Genomic DNA, 17,004 nt, shown 5'->3' on the forward strand with positions numbered 1-17,004 from the left:
CCGACAAAAGGAATTAGTTAATAACTTCTCCAAATTGGGAAAACCATAGCAGCTTCAGGTAAACAACGCGCCCTTCATCTTATCGCGAGATATATAATTTATTTAGGAGCAGCTCCGAAACAAAGTCGTAACAACGAATGTAGGTTAGAAGTTGCTTCAAGCGTGAATAAACGACATCCCTTGTCCTGACCCACTCCCCTGATTAAATGGGAGTGCAAAGACAGAGCGACACCAAGAAACAATTTCACATTCTTTGACGTTTTCTATTCGTTTAAACAGGATAATACCGCCGGAATCATACAAACTAATCTCTGAAACAGCCCGAGATGAACATATAATTTTTTTCTTCCGGCCTCTTCCGGAATAAAGAAACGCTTTGTAGGGAGGCGAGCTTAAGACGAATTGAATTTTTCCCAATCCCCGGAACTGTTGTCCCCTAAATGGAGAAGATTATGTCTCGGCCGATTCTGTTTTTCTTTACAACTTATATTTAGACCGGAGGATTGTAGTTTTCCTTTCGTCCGTTTGTGGGAGATCTGAGAGTTTAATTATAGAAACGGAATCCTGCGGTATTGTGTAACAGGTAATAAGCAGGACGTTACACATTCAGTATTTCCGTGTTTATGTGACGTTTATTTGCTGTTATCTGTATATTCGCATTTTATGTTGACCGAACAAATATATATAGAACCTGGCGGTTTGCACAGACGCCATTACTGTAATTAAAAGTTAATCCTTCATCAAAATGACGGTTTTTGTTATTTTTCGATTACATGCGAATGCTGTGGACTATAAAATTCGGCATTTATTGCGTCCGCCCTTTCGATGCGATCCAAAATTCCAAATCATGAAAGTTCGATCAGTCAAGGCCAGTTTTCATAATAAAAATTTATGTATTTTGTTATTTAAATAATTGTATTTATGTCAAAAGGATTAATTATATCTCGTACGGCTGAGCAGATAATTATTTATGTTCGATCGGGTTTAGGTAATTATAGCAGGGAGTGTTTGTAATTTTCATAAATTGATATTAATTAAATTTAACATAATTACTAGTGAAACGCTGTTTTATGCCAGTTACGTTTTCAATGAATTTATCTAACTGGAAGTATGACAGCAATAATTACGTTTATTTAAAATAATGTAAATATAATAGACAAGTAAAGTCTTTCCATTGACTAACTAATGAGGTACCGTAACGTCTGTTCTAAAATGTTTGCAAAGATTAGTGGAGCTTGCTATTTTATTTAAAAGATACTATTTTTTTTAAATCACTATAACTCTTGGCATTATGCTGATGTGTGACGTTATTTTGATCGTTCGTGTTTCATGTTCTGAATGAATTTTATTACGAACCAGTAAAAATTGGATTTTTTAAATTGAAATGTCAGTTGTCACCTGTCTGTTTTCATTTAACTTATTCTGGCGGCTGTTTCCTGGTACTGTCATCTAAACAATTTTTTGGGTTTTAATAATAAATAAATAAATAATAATTATTAAAACAAAGTTTTGTCATAGGCTAAAAGCGCGTGGTACCAAGTCATTACGGTGGTTTCGCAATCGTTATGAGATAATTTTGCACAGTTTGAATCATTTCCAAACATTCCGTTAATTAGACGTCACGTTTTTGTTGGCATTGTGATGCTTCACGTGTGAAATTTCAAATAAAATAAAGTTTATATCTTGATCTGATAAGATTTGGAATGAGTTAAAATGTATTTTCCCCGTTTTATAGCTTCGTAAAAATGAATATCTTTTTATGACACAGCGCGAACGACGCTGGAATATTGAGTAGGTCCTTCAATTTTTTAATTGCTCCACTTTCGTCAATATTTGTAAAATCGGTGTTTCACCCGAGAGTGCTCATTCACGAGATCTTTAAAAATTTAAGTACTTTTCTTGTCAATAAAATATAATAGGCTATAACTCTTGAAGTTTTCATTTCAAGCGGAGGGTGATCCTTAATCACAGACACTAATCTTTCTCGGTGAAAAATCGCCCCATCAGACTATACAAATTACCAGTCAATCTGAAGTTAAACGTCTGAGTGCTTCTTTTGTGTTTTTTCGGGAAATTTCTGTCTACATCATCCGTCTATTTAATAATAAAAATTTCATAAATTGGATGTTTGCGCGATACAAAATTAATTTCAACGGAATTAACTGTCACTACGGAATTTATATTATGGCCGTCCAAATTGAAATACACATGTAAGATACAACAAGGAACAGGATATTACGAATTTCCAATTTATGGAACTGAAAGCTCGACTATTATTTCGCGAACAGCGAGACTACGCCTAACGCAAATTTTATTTCCGATGAAAATGTTTCTCTAAAAATAATTGCTCTCTGCCCAACTTCTTCCAAAAGCATCACACACCTCCAATTAATGATTCCAAACCCGAAACGTAATAAATCTGCCCAATTCAATCACGCACTTTACGACTTTGCAGGAATTTCCGTCAAGTTCCGTAACATAACGCAACATAAACATAATGAGAAGTGTACCAGCGCCCCCATAAAGAACGTTTTAATGCAGACATAAAATTTCGCACTTGTGCGACCTGATCGGGGTCCAATCTTGCGATCTCTTTATTCGTAAGGGCGTCACGTGGTGGTGACATTAAAATTCCGGGTCGGCTACCGCAGGCGTGTAATTCAATGTTCGGTAATTTCCGGTCGAACAGGGGCCACTTCTTCATAACATCCCTCTGATGCTCACATATAAATATAAAATTATGGCCCTTGCCTACCTTTCGGGTCCTGGACTCATGTTTCAGTAACGAGGTGACAGACTGGAGTAGCCTAAAAGGAAATCTGTGTCGCAAATATTTCGCGGAGGGTCGCCTAATATCCTCATTTTTAAATTCTATTCGTGCTTGGAAAATTGTTTGTTGGTTTCTACCACGTAAATAGCTTGCATTGTTTTTTTACAGAACAACCTGTAGGACAAATATTCAGGCAGAAGTTTCAATAAACATTTTCGTACATTTGTTATCGTTTTTTAGTAAAGGAGAAAAACCCACAGAAATTTGGTAATGAATGCGGTACACTCACTGAAAATGGTGAACAAGAACTATTGCTTACTATTTTTTTTTAGAAAGTTTACTTTGAAATCACTTAAAATAATCTAAAGTAAACTGTTTTTACATAATATTGTTTTTTTATAAGAGAAAAGATACATTTTTTATTAATTTAATTTCTTGATTTTGCTATCCGTATAACAGTGGTTTAAAGTTTTTTTACCTAACCTGACTTGACTTAATCTGGCTTGACTTGACACTTCTTACGGACATTAATAAGTGTTTGATTTGTATTTTGAAAAATTGTTAAAATATTCAAATACGTAACAGTTACTGCTATTATTTTACTTTTAGTATGATGTATTTGAATTTTGCATAAAAATGTTATTTGTTGTTGAAATATTTTCCAATTTACTGGTTAGATTAAAAAAAGTTATCCCAATTAGCAAGCAAAAAAAACTCCTTCAGTTATGTAAGTATAATTTAACAAAATAAAAACAAATCCTAAAAAAGCCAGACTGAAAGAAACAATTTTATTATGAGGAATTTTCGCTAAAAAATAATTTTAGTTCATTGAAATATAACAATTTTGGTTGGTTCTAAAAAGGCAAATAATAAAAAAGGCAGACTGTTGCACATAAGTTAATATTTTTTAATAATAAGAGCGATTTTTATTGAAAATAAATACATCGTACAAGAAAGTTAAAAAACTAAATCTGAAAGATATTTTTCATTTTCTTCAACGAAGAGGGTGTTAATAAAGAATCTTGTGATTTCTGGCATGTATTATTTTATCAGAATATACCTAAATAATTTTTTAAAAAACAGATAGGTTAAAAGAAACAATTCAAAGTAACTTATTTCATTTTATATTTTTGTATAAACTGGATTATTTTTCCAAATAACTGTAATTTTTACTACAAAATAAGTTTTGGCTAACAAAATATTATGTCGAAAAGTACAAACTTAGAGTTGTATCGATATAGAGGTTTACTTAATTAAGACAGGTTTTCATTTAATAAATCGACCAGTGGCACTAATTTAAGAGAGACCTGCCAATCATTAAAAAATGCTAAGTTGAACTAACTCTATTGAAGAATCTGCATTTCGTTGCATATATTAATGTTTTTTTTTTATAAAAGATTGATTCTTTTTTAAAAGTAAGCTATCAGTAAATCGAATAAAATCAGTCAACAAACGTAGATGTTAAATCCTTCTCTTGTAATCTTCTTCACCGATTTAAGTTTAAACTGTACTGAGAATGTCTGAAAAGGAGCTTTTCAAGCAAGTGCGTGAACGCAAATTTTGAAAATGGATTTTTAAGAAAACTAATAAACAAAATGCTTTCTTTACAATTGGATATTGTTCCTAAATTGAGTCTTTACATGATAGGTCAGTTTGTACCTCATTTTTAGCATTTGTAACCGAGTTTAAACGGATTAAAAGGTCCATTGAATTTATTTTTCTATTAAAAAAATGTTAGGTTCCAATTACATGAAAATAATATGGTAACTTTCTGAGGACCTTAGCAAGAATATAAATTCTTAAATAAACCGACAAAGTGTTACCACAACTTTCCAACGATAAGTTGAGACGATCGGTACCATATCTTTATTTCGTAGGGCTAGAAACCCCTCAGTTCGTGCCACTTATGGCGCTCATGAATTTAAATTAGTTGTATTGGAAAAAATATGCTCGTTTTCATCATGAATATCGATAATACCCAGTAATAATTGTTGCATTAACCAAGTACATTGTCATCAAATGATTATCAAGCTTTCTATTAACTTTACTAATTCTACCACAGATACTACTTACGAACATATCAGTGGCGTACGCTTTATCTCCAATATAACTTTCAGAAAAATATTTCGAAAAGATTACACAAAGAATTTTTTTACAATTTTTTCCAGCATGTACTCATTTAATACTACCATGAGTAAAATTTTGTCGGTCTATTTAAGAATCACGCTGTATACATGAATTTAAAAAAAAACATAAATTTAAAAAAAAAGTTAGTGTCGTTTAAAAATAAAATGGAAAAAACCTCATTTTTAGTCATTTTATTTTTTATTAAAAAATGGTACTAATTTTTTTGATATTTTGTTATGGGCCTTGCTGTGATACTTGCAATTGTGTATATTTTCAGATCTTTTGAACTTTGGGTTTTTCCATAAAAACATTAAAATTATTACTCTGTTTACCCCGTTATAATTTACTTACCAATAATTAAATCAAAATAACAACTGCTGTGTGAGGTAATAAGTTAAGCTAGGAACAACATTCAATTGCAAAAAAAACCGATTTTTTCTATTTCTATTTCTACTTCTATTATTTCTATTATTTAATTATTTATTTATATAGTTTAACCTTTTGATTAAATCGTCTTGCAAGCGACTTTTCTTTACAAAGTTGTTATGTATGTGTGATTTCTGCTTTTAGCTTATCAAAATTATGCCAAATTTTTGTATAGGGTTTAAATTAAACTTTTTTGGATCTGCGGTACACTGATTGCGAACCGCTGGTCTAAACTATCATTTTTTATCGGTACTTAAGAATAAACTATCTATTTTTTATACCCAAAAGTAAACTGTGTTTTCTAAAACTGCATTAGTTTGACTAGGTGAGCACCTATTGAAAAATTATGTCTAGCACATTGATTGTAATCACTATTTCTTGTTTTTAGACCAGCAAAGATCTTAAACTAGAATAAAGGTGGCATATTTGTTAGTTTGCATGGATATGGCGAATGTAACGCGAGGAACATTTTCAGTTTTACAGCCTATTTGGAACTCGTTACGTCTTTAGAGACACCTAATACAAAATAAATATCGCTGAAATATTCACTCCTTTTACGTGCATATGAGAAAGCAGCAGCTGTGTACATCGTAGGTGGTTTAGTGTTGTTTTGCATCGTCGTAAACAAGCATGGTCTATCCCATTTTAAACGTCCGTTTATGGTTGTAGATTTATTATCGTCAAACTCCGATGTATCATTGTTGCCCGACTCCGGGACGTAAATCACCTGTACACTCCATTAAAAACGACTTTAAAGTTTTCAGCAGTTCCGGAACAATCCGGGCGTGCAGAACTGGGATGCATTCGGACCACTCCAGTCGCCATAAAACTCCGGAGTAGAAGGAAGCTCCTCCAACTCTGTCCTTTGTTCGACTTTAAAACAAACGCTATGTGCACATTTACGTATAAATTGCTACACTTTCCGCCCACCGACGCCAACTTCGCTTCTGTTACTGCAGCTTTTCAATTGTCTCGCAGCCGCCTATTCAATTGCTCGATTGTATGATTCCCGAGTTCTGACAATTCGAGAATTACTACCGTCCTTATGCATAGACGCTAATTGTATAATTTCACGGCGATGAGCTTTTGTATCCGAATTTTTCTTTTGACAAATTCGTGAGAGTCTGCCAAGTAACGACGCCCACGTGCTTCTTATCTCGAAATAGTTTTGATAAATTTCGAAGGTCGTTGACTCACATTCGTGTCCTAGAAACTCCAAGGACTGGAACAAGGGGAATTTTTCAGGCTCGTTTTTCAGCAGGGGGATCTGATTTGTCCATTTACGAAAGTAAAAGTGTGACAGAGGCGATTGGTGTAATGCCGGTTTGGCATTTTGGCGCCCTCCCAACTCTAATTTATTATTATTGTGTCTTTGAACAGTGAAGGGTGGCGAAGGTCGATCTCCGACCTAACAACCTAATTATAAACTTTGCTCTTTAAGACAATTTACTCGAGCGAAACACACCTGTTACAACCTTAATTATTAATGCGTCTAATATATCAGGCATTAATTCACCTTATGAGACGGAGCTTATTGTATCGACGTGTCTTCGGGGCTTTTAATTAATTCGCTTTTTAACACTTATTGTTTCCCTCGCAGACGCTAAACAAAAACTTATAACAAAGTAAAGAATGAAACATACGTTTCGTTTAGTAGGTACTATGCGTGCACAGGATTGCATTTTGTATTCAGAAATTAAAATAAAGCAAATCTGCAAACTCTTGCAACTTTGCATAATGTATAGCTGAAAATTAACCACTCGTATAAAACCTGCAATAAAAGTAGTTATACCGACGAATTTACAACACAAAATAGCAAATTTGATATATCCAGGAGCTAACGAATTCCAAAGTTTTTTGATTCAAATATTATAAAAATAAAATTGATAAAACTCATAAAATGAACCATATAATTCGCCTCAACTACTAACATTATCCTGCTACCGGAACGACTCCGGGTTTTGACCATTTGATAGGTAATATAGTTTCCGAGAAAAATTAAAAAATGTTTTTTATTTGAAATCTATTTTGTTTTTTTAAAAAACGCTGCAGCGTGTATAAATCCAATTTTCAAAAACCCAAGAAACGTGAAGTATAAATGGCATCTTTTTAATTATTTTTTAATATAATAACCGTTAATTCCAATTTTTTGAATATTAATATGTGTTTATGATTTCAAAGTGTATTAATAAAAAAAATAACGTAGAGTGTTTGTGGATAACTGGTTTTTAAAACACTTGCTCTATTTCGAGCACTTTGGTTATGCCGTCGCGCGTGTTTTAAAAACCTCAATATCCACTTATACTTTAATATACTATTGTAATTTTTTATGTTTTTATGTTTTAAACGACGATTATGCCGAAACGCCACAGGGCTCCTATAATATCCTTATATTCAAACTAAAAGAACTAAGACAAAAGACTAATTCCATCGTATAGAGCGCATCAAAATCCATAAGATTAAATAAATTTACAACAAATTTGAGCCGTTTTTAAAATTAACCCAGGTCTGAATTTTTTTATGTTTCTAATTTTCCAATTACGCAAAAATATTTTCTCCAAAATAGAAATATTTTAACTATTTGTATTTAAAATAATCCGGGGAACTGCTTGATGGCTTCTGACAAAAGACAAAATTTTAATTTCGAATAGTTTTTGAGTTATTAAAAATTTTTTATTTGGTAAAAAATTACAGATGAGGTTATTTTGTTAAGGTACACTTCCAAAGTATAAATCGTAAACGCAAAGTAAAGTAACAGACGTTAGATAAAAATAATAATCTCTAGGTAAAAATTATAAACCCAATGGGAACACTGTAATTACTACTAAAAATTATTTTTATGTATTTATAAAAAATATCAAATTCTCCTTGTATTTATCTTGCCTACAAGTTAGATATGACAAGTCAATCTGCCTTTTTACTTAACTTTAGTGTACGATGAAACCGAACATGAAACGCATTTTTGTCTTTTCAACTCATATTCTAATTTTTCGATCAACCTTACCCGAAAACTCCATTTATAATTCACCTGTATCATCTTTCCCACCGAGAAGGTGCGTATAGTTTAGGCAATTTTAAAGCTAAAGTTCTTTTACAATTTTTTTTTACTTTCTTTGCATTATTGACATCTCCATTGCTGTTACCAGTAGCACCTTTCCGGTGGGGAGTGAGTTCTGATGCACCCTGTATGAATTTTTTTTACTTAAAATCACTCACGGAATATGAGATTGGGACAGAAAGTACCAAAAAATTTACTAGGCCCTAAACTGCTAGATAAATTTGAGTTTTCACTACGTTCAAGTTCAAAGCAATTTTGGTGGGCAATTTAATTAATTTAATTCAGCACCTTGTATACCCTAATAATTCCACAAAGTTTGATGTAAGTATTGTGTGAGTTCGTCAGTGATTCTCATCAATTTGTGGTATTTTTCCTACCCTACGAGCACGTCTCTCTATAAATAAAAAGTATAAGAAGGGACCCAACTTGAATCTGCCTTGCTGTCTCACAATTGCCATTTGATTGTGACGGAATTGAAATTGCTGCAGGGGACATCGTTAATTTTCATTAAAATTTATTGTTATTGGAAATGTTTACAATAAGCGCAACCTAACAATAAATAATTGCCTACACGACCATTTTGTGCTCGAATAATTACTTTAATTGCCTCGTTTTGATGTTAAATAAAATTCAAATGGATGAATGTGCAAGTGTTAGTTTCCGTCTGCCCGAATAGTTTAAGGAAGAATGATTAAATGCATGTGTGGTTGTGTAAGTAGACAACGCGAACTGCTCCAATAAAACTCCAAATTGCAATTATTATTCAAGCCGTCTCCTGGGCTCCCGTTTTGCCTCTTTATGCATCTGCAAGAAGCTAATATTAATCTAGTAAATTATCCTCGGTACAAGCTGATGTATTCGGATCACCTTGTTTATTTCGCCGAAATTAAACCCATAAATTGCATTAAACGACTCTATTCCCTTTTATGCACGATCTTATTTACCGAAAAAGCTACTAGGGTAATTCGTTACCCCTAATACTGAATATTTCGTGGCTCGTTGGAGCGGTTTTTTATTCTTTCGCGGCGCGAATAATTAAAACGTCGATCCCGAGATTCTGCAGTGAATTATTGGCCACTTTACATGATGAATGTCGCGCAAGACATCCGTAATTTCAGAAAGCTCGAGGCCACGTGTCACTCGATAAATAATAACACGAGCTCGAAAAAGCTCGCTTTAACCAGCAGGGAGAAGAGAAAAAATGTTCCATTGAGCTTATCGCACGATTCTCGATTTGCTAAATTGGAAGTGTTATTCCCGTTAGGGCTGCGTGAATAATAAATAAATTTAATAGGTCATTACTGGAGTTTCAGACGGGAATTATTGGCAGAGAGGATAATTAAAAGCTCCGTCCAATCAGCTGTTAAGAGTCGGATGGATATTACCAATTAAAAACTTTTAATTCCATCTCCAACACAAATAGACGAGGATTATTATTACGGCCATAATCAGCTTTTTGCATTGTGATTGCGATACTGTGGGACCGTCTATTTTTATTTTCTACACCCAATTCAATTTATCTGCTTTGTGTAGACGGAATTACTATATTTCGGAGCTGGTTATTAACAACTATTACCGTTGCCGTGGTGACCATTAAAATTTTGCAGTTTTCATTGGAAAATATCAATGAAGTTCTCTTTCAGTGCCATGCCGCTCCACTGTCATCGATTCAAATCGAAATGATTAGAAACGACTTTAATAGTGCATTTAAAAACAAGTTTCAAAGCACCAGTCTTGAAGCACGAATTCAAAAACTAATGGCGTTAGCCATTGAAATAACGGTGCTTCAAGTTTTTATGCAACGAGTTTTTGATGCTATTTTTTGAAATTTAGTAATGACTAAATTTTGAAAGTGAGAAATTTGTATAAAATTCTTGTCTTATTGTTATCTAAATTCGGTCAAAAAAAGGAGTATGGATAATAATAAAAGTAATCTTTCAAGAACGCCTCTTGAAATTTGAAATTAGCAAAAATTTGGTTCCGAATTTTCTTCTTGCCAATCTAGAAATTTTCGTAAACTGTTTCGTCAAAAATATGTTTTAGGCGTTATCTTGGTGGTTACGCCACTGCAATGCTTGACTACGAATTCAATCATAAAGCTATTAGCCGGATGAAAAATGGAAAAAGCATTTGAATCAAATTATTTGTTCCATTATCATTTCTTTTAATATGGATTTTTCGTTTTGTCGTCTTTCAACTTAAATTAAAACACCCAACAATAACAAACTTTTGTTTGGGAAGCTTCTTGCAATTCCCTGTTCGCCTCATTTCTCACAGGTCATTAAGGGATACGTTTTAACGAGTCACGTACGTTGATGCTGTTGTTTTAGGCTGTTCCGGGATTAAGCAGGGACATATTTTTATTTTGATTGTTTGCTTGAATTGTCATACTCTAATTAGTCAGTGTAACAGAAGGCTTGACCCGAACTTAATTAGGTTATCCTGAGGTCTATTTTCCTACTTATTTGTTTGACTTGCTGCTTGCCCTGCCATCAGAGAAAACTGTTCTGCGTTCGGAAACTTTCTTACTTTAAGTTATTAAAAAGTTAATATGTTTTGCGGTTGTTTGCTATTGGAAAATCAAATTATGACTTATTTAAAACGAGATCAATAATAAAGTATAAATATTTCTCCTTCTCTCTGTTTCTTGTCACAAACTCTCAGTGAAACTTGCCTCGTGTTCCTCTATTGAATTAAAAATAATAACAAAAAAAGTTTTCTACCAGTTTCTGTTACCGTGACTTAATTTATACTTGGGTTTCCGGTTTCTCAATTTTTTTTCTGAGGACTCAAAAATTCTTGATTAGAAATTCCTAGGAACTCTTGAATTTCTCAATTTCTATATTATTACTCTTGTTTTAATTAAAATTGTAACTATGTCTTTACTGATCTTTTTTAACACACCTATTTAAATGAAGCTTTGAGTATTGTCCTTTTATGTAGGTATAAAAATTTTATTTCATGTTTTTACTAAAATGTAGGTAGGTCTTTGATTAAACTTACTTATTAGATTTCTTTCTCAGTTAAGTAATAATATTAATCAGACACTACCTTCGCAATCAACTGAAAGAATCTACTTTGAAAATCTGCCAATAAAATTTTTGATTACAGTCTTTTAACTCTGTTCACTAAAAAACATGAAAATCTTCAGACTTATTACCTTAACATAGGAAATGGAATAACGTAAAACATCTAAACGGGAAACCGCTAACCTATGATAGTCTCTATTTTTTATCAAATAAGTATGCTTTAAAAATTAAAAAGCAAAAGCAATTTCTCGTGTCAAATACCCGTAGGGCCAACAAGTTTCTCAGGGTTTGGCTTTGAGAAATCACGACTAGAAACCCTAATTTATGCATGTAATGGATATAATGGAATAAATAAAAACATCACAGCAAAATTATTGCAAGTCATAAAATTGTGAAATGGGACGATTAACTGTTTTTATTAGAAAATAGAAATAAATCTACTCCATATTTATGATATGGTCGTAAAATTATTGACTTAAAAATATACAAAACAATAATAACGAAAACTGAACGTTCAGATGACAGACAAACGGCCACGAACACAAATTTTATTTCGTATTTATGTTTAATGGAAGAATTCGTTGAAATGAAAAATTTGCATCAAGGATGTAAATATTATTTTTATTTTCTTCTAAGGGAAATTAATTTAGCGTTATATGGCTACAAAGGTATTTACAAATATTACTTCAGCATGACAGGAGTAATGAGAAACGTTCTGAAGATAACGTAGCTACACAATTTCTCGCGTATTAGAAAAATGTGCTATTTTTGTGGCAACATCGGTTTTTTAACCCCTATCTCTGTGGCAAGCATTTTTCGCATTCTTCTCTCTTTTTTGACCTAGATTTTTTAATGTTGTGACCACGTTTGTAAAAATTATCTGAACTTTTCCGACAAGTGTTTACTAATGTTACATTTTATTATTCGTAAGTGTTGTTGTCCCTCCTGTGTCACCTTAATGTCTACAGAGAAATCGCAGTGTTTTGTTACATGCGTGCCAAAAGTCCGGTTGCCAGAATTACGAATTTTGTTTTGCTTTGTATAAATACCGCACACCATCACTTTGATTTTCTCAAACAAGAGAAAAAGGTAAACGCCAAGTTTTAATAAGACTATTTTACTAGTCGATGAATTCTCGTTTCGGCGTCGTCAGCGCGCTGCAACAAATAATCAACGAAATAACAAACTTCGCAAACTCGCATGAATATTCAGGAAGTTGTAGCCTGCCTAATCCATCAAGATCTTCAGAAACGTTGCTGTGATAAACACAAACTGGGACGCAACGTCGGCGCATTCGCATAATTCAATTATAATAACCCATGTGGAAATTAGCGGCCGCACTTCCAACATTTCCATTAGAATCACTAAACTGACCGACGTCGGCCATAAATCTCAATATAAGATGCAGGCGCACTAAACGCCTTAAGGGTAACGTTAGCGCTCCCAGAGAGGGTCTAATCCCTTCTATCATTACAGCGGCCGTCCAAGCGGTAAATCTTGACCGGGTATTCCGGTTCAGATCTTTTCAGCATTAGGGTCCAGAGATGGAGGAAAAATACGCAAGTGTCTGGAGGGGTCAGCTAAGCTGACACCTTTTTGTCAAGGCTTTGTGCTAAAAAACGTTTCCTGGATTTTAAAGTCGCCTGACCCTTGATCTTGATTTAATTAATCTGTGTAAACACAATTAAAACGTGAATGCGTCGAAATCATCTCTTTAAAAGGTCGAATCAATACATTAATTATTGAAAAATCCTGAAACGCTGTGCAAATACACCCATCCCATAACAAAAATCAATTAGTGAATTGTAGCAATTAGCGGAATGCAAACTGTCGAAAATTTAACGAGCGGTTTTGATCCGCTGCACTGATCTAACGATGGCGGGTTCCAAATCAGCAAAATCTGCAGCATTTCCGGTTGTTGGTCTCCAAGTCGGACTTCAGCAGCGAATCCGGCTATTTGTTTGTACGGAAAACCGCTGAAAATATGTCAGAAGCTGCATCCGTTTGTTACGAATCGTCGACCATCATTCAACTCGAATATTAATAGTTCCAGTCTGACACCCGAGCGTTCTACATAAATACAGAGAGTGAGAAAAGAGGAGGAACATTTGTCACGAACGCTCCAGGAAATTATTCGCAATTTGAGATGTCCTTTCTCAGGAACGGTCAAAGAAACTCCGATTTTGCTGCGCACAGATCAATTTTTTGATGCGTTACGTGTCTGACTTTAAAATGTACCCCACGAAGAGGCTCTGATTTCAAGTGACTATTGAGTTTGAATTAAAATAAAACAATCATAATTAAAGTCATCGAAATGTAAAGTAGAATTCTAAGATTTCGTAAGTTAAATCCAATTCTGTTTTTTAAAACTGAAAACATTGGTCATTGGAAGCGTGATTATGATTACCCGACGACAGGTATCACTCTCTTGAGCGCTTTTGAGAGAAATATACTGCACATACGTAAACAGATAAAAATGAGCTTCGCGCTACAAAAAGTTTTAACGAATAATTAATTATGTGTAATTTCTTTGAGTAGACTGATACATCTTAGTTTTCTTCCGATTTAGTTTTAAAATATCACACATTCAATTTTTTTCAATGGAGGTGTAGGTAGCTACATCTTTTTCAGCTGTACTGTGGAAAGGATACAGTCTAGATGTAGTCTGTTTATTCTATAAAATAATTATCAAAGTGTTGTCGTGTTGGTATGAGCCACTATCACTGACTATTATCACTGATGAATCACCGATGATTGTCAGGTCGGTAACGTAAAATGAATAAATAAATTCTCAATTTCATGTTTAACTGAATAATGGGTCAGTTGCATTTTTCCGTGTCACTACCGTTTCCAATTCTTGTCTTCTGGAATAAACTTATCTTAAGCCTGTTGCAATTTTCTTACATTTAACATTTAACATAACTAAAAAAAACACGAATGGTTTTAGGGTGGTTCATACAGTCTAATCATTGAGGGAATTTTGACAATTGTTTTAAAATATAAGTAGACTTTATATCCAAAAAATTGTAATTAAAATTTCAAAATACTTCAGAAAATCAAAGCTATGTTGTTGATTATCATTATGTTGTTTTATTTGGCTTACATAACAGCTTTATTATAAAGAGATATTTTTTACATTTTGATTTACATGAAATGTAAAGTTTTAAATTTTAGCTACAAAGAATCAAAGCTATTTTTTAAAAAAATATTGTCAAAACATGCGAAATATGAATTACAACTTACTCATACTCAATAACAATTTACAAGTTTTGAATTAGAAAAAATGTTTTTCAAATCGAACTTGGCTACTAATATGAAATTCCCTTAACATTTTCTGAGATACTATTATCTGATCTGAATTGTAAAAGTGACTATTCTAATATCAGATTTGTTACAATTATACAGTTGACCTTTCCAGTTAAAGGCCTTTTGGCAACTTTGTCTTAAATAATAGTACTGGAAACGTTTATTACAACAGTGAAAACCGTTTCCCTCTATCTGCACTCTAACTCATGTTATTTCGATTTAAAATTGAAATTATGACGTCGTAACCGCATATCCAGATTTGGTCCAATATTAAGATCAAATGATTTTTGACTTTTAAGTGACACTGACAGAGTTAATAAAAACTTTACAAAATTTCCCACATGTTTTCGCGAAGTTCAAGACAAAATTTCAAACATAAATTAGTCGAAAAAGTAGTTTTTGATTTTGCAAAAGATGTGTGAAAAATGTTCAAATATCTCTCAGGTTTTTGAAGAATGAGAAGGTTCAGTGATCGCAGAAAATTTTGAAAAGTATTTCCGTGAAACATAAAACGTAAAATAAATTGTCAATGCTTTTTTGGTAAAACTTATAGTGTTTAACAAATTTCATTCCTTCAGATATTAAAATTGCCACGAATGTGTTTTTTAATGGTACCAACGCAACGTTTTAATTAAATTTTTCTCCGGCCTCATAATATCAGGATTTTTCAAAAATGAATTTCTTGCTTAATCTAAATTAATCCAAAATGGTATTTACCACCCAACAAGAAGCTTACACTGTAGAATGCTACTTTAACAAGTGAAAAAATAAATAGGGAGTGAAAATATTTACTTGGTGAATTATGCCTAGCAGAAAGAATTATGGGAGAAATTTCTCCAAGAACTTTTTAAACGTTTATTTGCTAACAAAGAAACAGTATTTCTGGATACCTCCTTAGTCTCCTCCACGTCTTTTGCAACACGATGTTTTGAAAATAAATGTGGCTAAACTTACTCTTCCCTTTCCAGGCTTGCTATAATTCAGTATACTTTCAATATCATGGTATCATTTTTCTACATTTTACCAAAAACACGTGTTTACGCAGTAATTTTAGTGCACAAAGCATTCGTTTTTTTCATTGTTTTACTTTGCGAACTGTAATGTCATAACTACTGTGTTTTACGCAATGTCATATTAAAATTTCTAAACGTCAAAATAACTATTAATAAAACACTACAGTTGTAGAAAAAACGTTGTTTATATTACGTTCGCAAAACTGTTTTTTGAGATTCCGAAACCTAACATTCTCAAGCTCAAAAAACTCTTGATTTGCGCACTTAATATAAAAATAACTATTTCCACCCTCTAAATTTTCAATGAAAGTATTCATACGTTATTTCCTACCGAGGAAGAAAAACATGTGGAAAACAATATTTTCTGAAAAAACCATGTCTATGTATAACACTAGAGGAAAGCTTTTTCCTCCTCCTTATTAGACGTAAGGGGTGGGTATTTAAATGTTTCAATCAGCCTTTGGAGGAATAATTTTTTAGTACGTTTCTTGGGAAGTGATGTACGCTTGGCCAAATGGGGCTAATAGCGTGCTAGAATTCCGCTAAGGAGCTTCCGCCGATCGTGTCGGAGATACGCCTAATGGCCACAATAAATTTTTGACGTTTTTGAGCGCTTTTTTCGCAGACAAACAACGCTGTAGGAACACCTCGAATTTTTCTCTTGTTTTCGTAGAACGTTCATTGTACGTGCTTTAAATCAAGACTCGCACGTTCTTAATGCGACTCGTCGTTTCTTCGGGAAAATACGTTTGAACGTAAACGGAGAACATGTCGTAAAAAGTGACACTAAAGCTCCCGTGCACCAGCAAATAAATTGACGTATGAAATGTCAATCTCAGAAATGGGATATATCATATATATCGCAGCCTATTTTATAGTTGACTTACGTGGGCCGTTTCGACTTTACGACCGCCGACGTTCGAGGAGAACGTTTTCATAACTTGACTTTAATAAAAAAAAGTCCTAAAACTGTGGCGATTTTGTTAATTTTCCTGTCCGGGAGGTTCGATCCGCGAGAAGTTTTTATGGATTTTCTTATTGTGCGACGACGGGAAAAAATTCCATTATGTAAATTTGCAGTTAATGGAACATCTTCGTTCTTTTTTTGGGATCCAGGAAAAGTTTGTTCCACTGCGAATAAGAATAATAAAAAGTGCGACAATCAACACAGGCGTTGAGAGAGAAGTTTACGTCTTAATTGTTTTTGTTTGTCATGCAAATTAGACGTCTCCGGGGATGACACCATCTTGGTTTTTCTACGGGTCAACAACACTC

General features: G+C 33.3%; 1 protein-coding gene across 5 annotated transcripts in view; it reads left to right on the top strand.

Annotated features, from left to right (window-relative positions):
- Nucleotides 1–17,004, top strand: part of LOC103313127 (uncharacterized protein) — a 163,586-nt gene that overhangs the window by 63,050 nt on the left and 83,532 nt on the right. The gene's annotated exons all lie outside the window — the stretch shown is intronic.

The sequence above is a fragment of the Tribolium castaneum genome, chromosome 3 (assembly GCF_031307605.1).
Source record: "Tribolium castaneum strain GA2 chromosome 3, icTriCast1.1, whole genome shotgun sequence".
NCBI lineage: Eukaryota > Metazoa > Arthropoda > Insecta > Coleoptera > Tenebrionidae > Tribolium > Tribolium castaneum.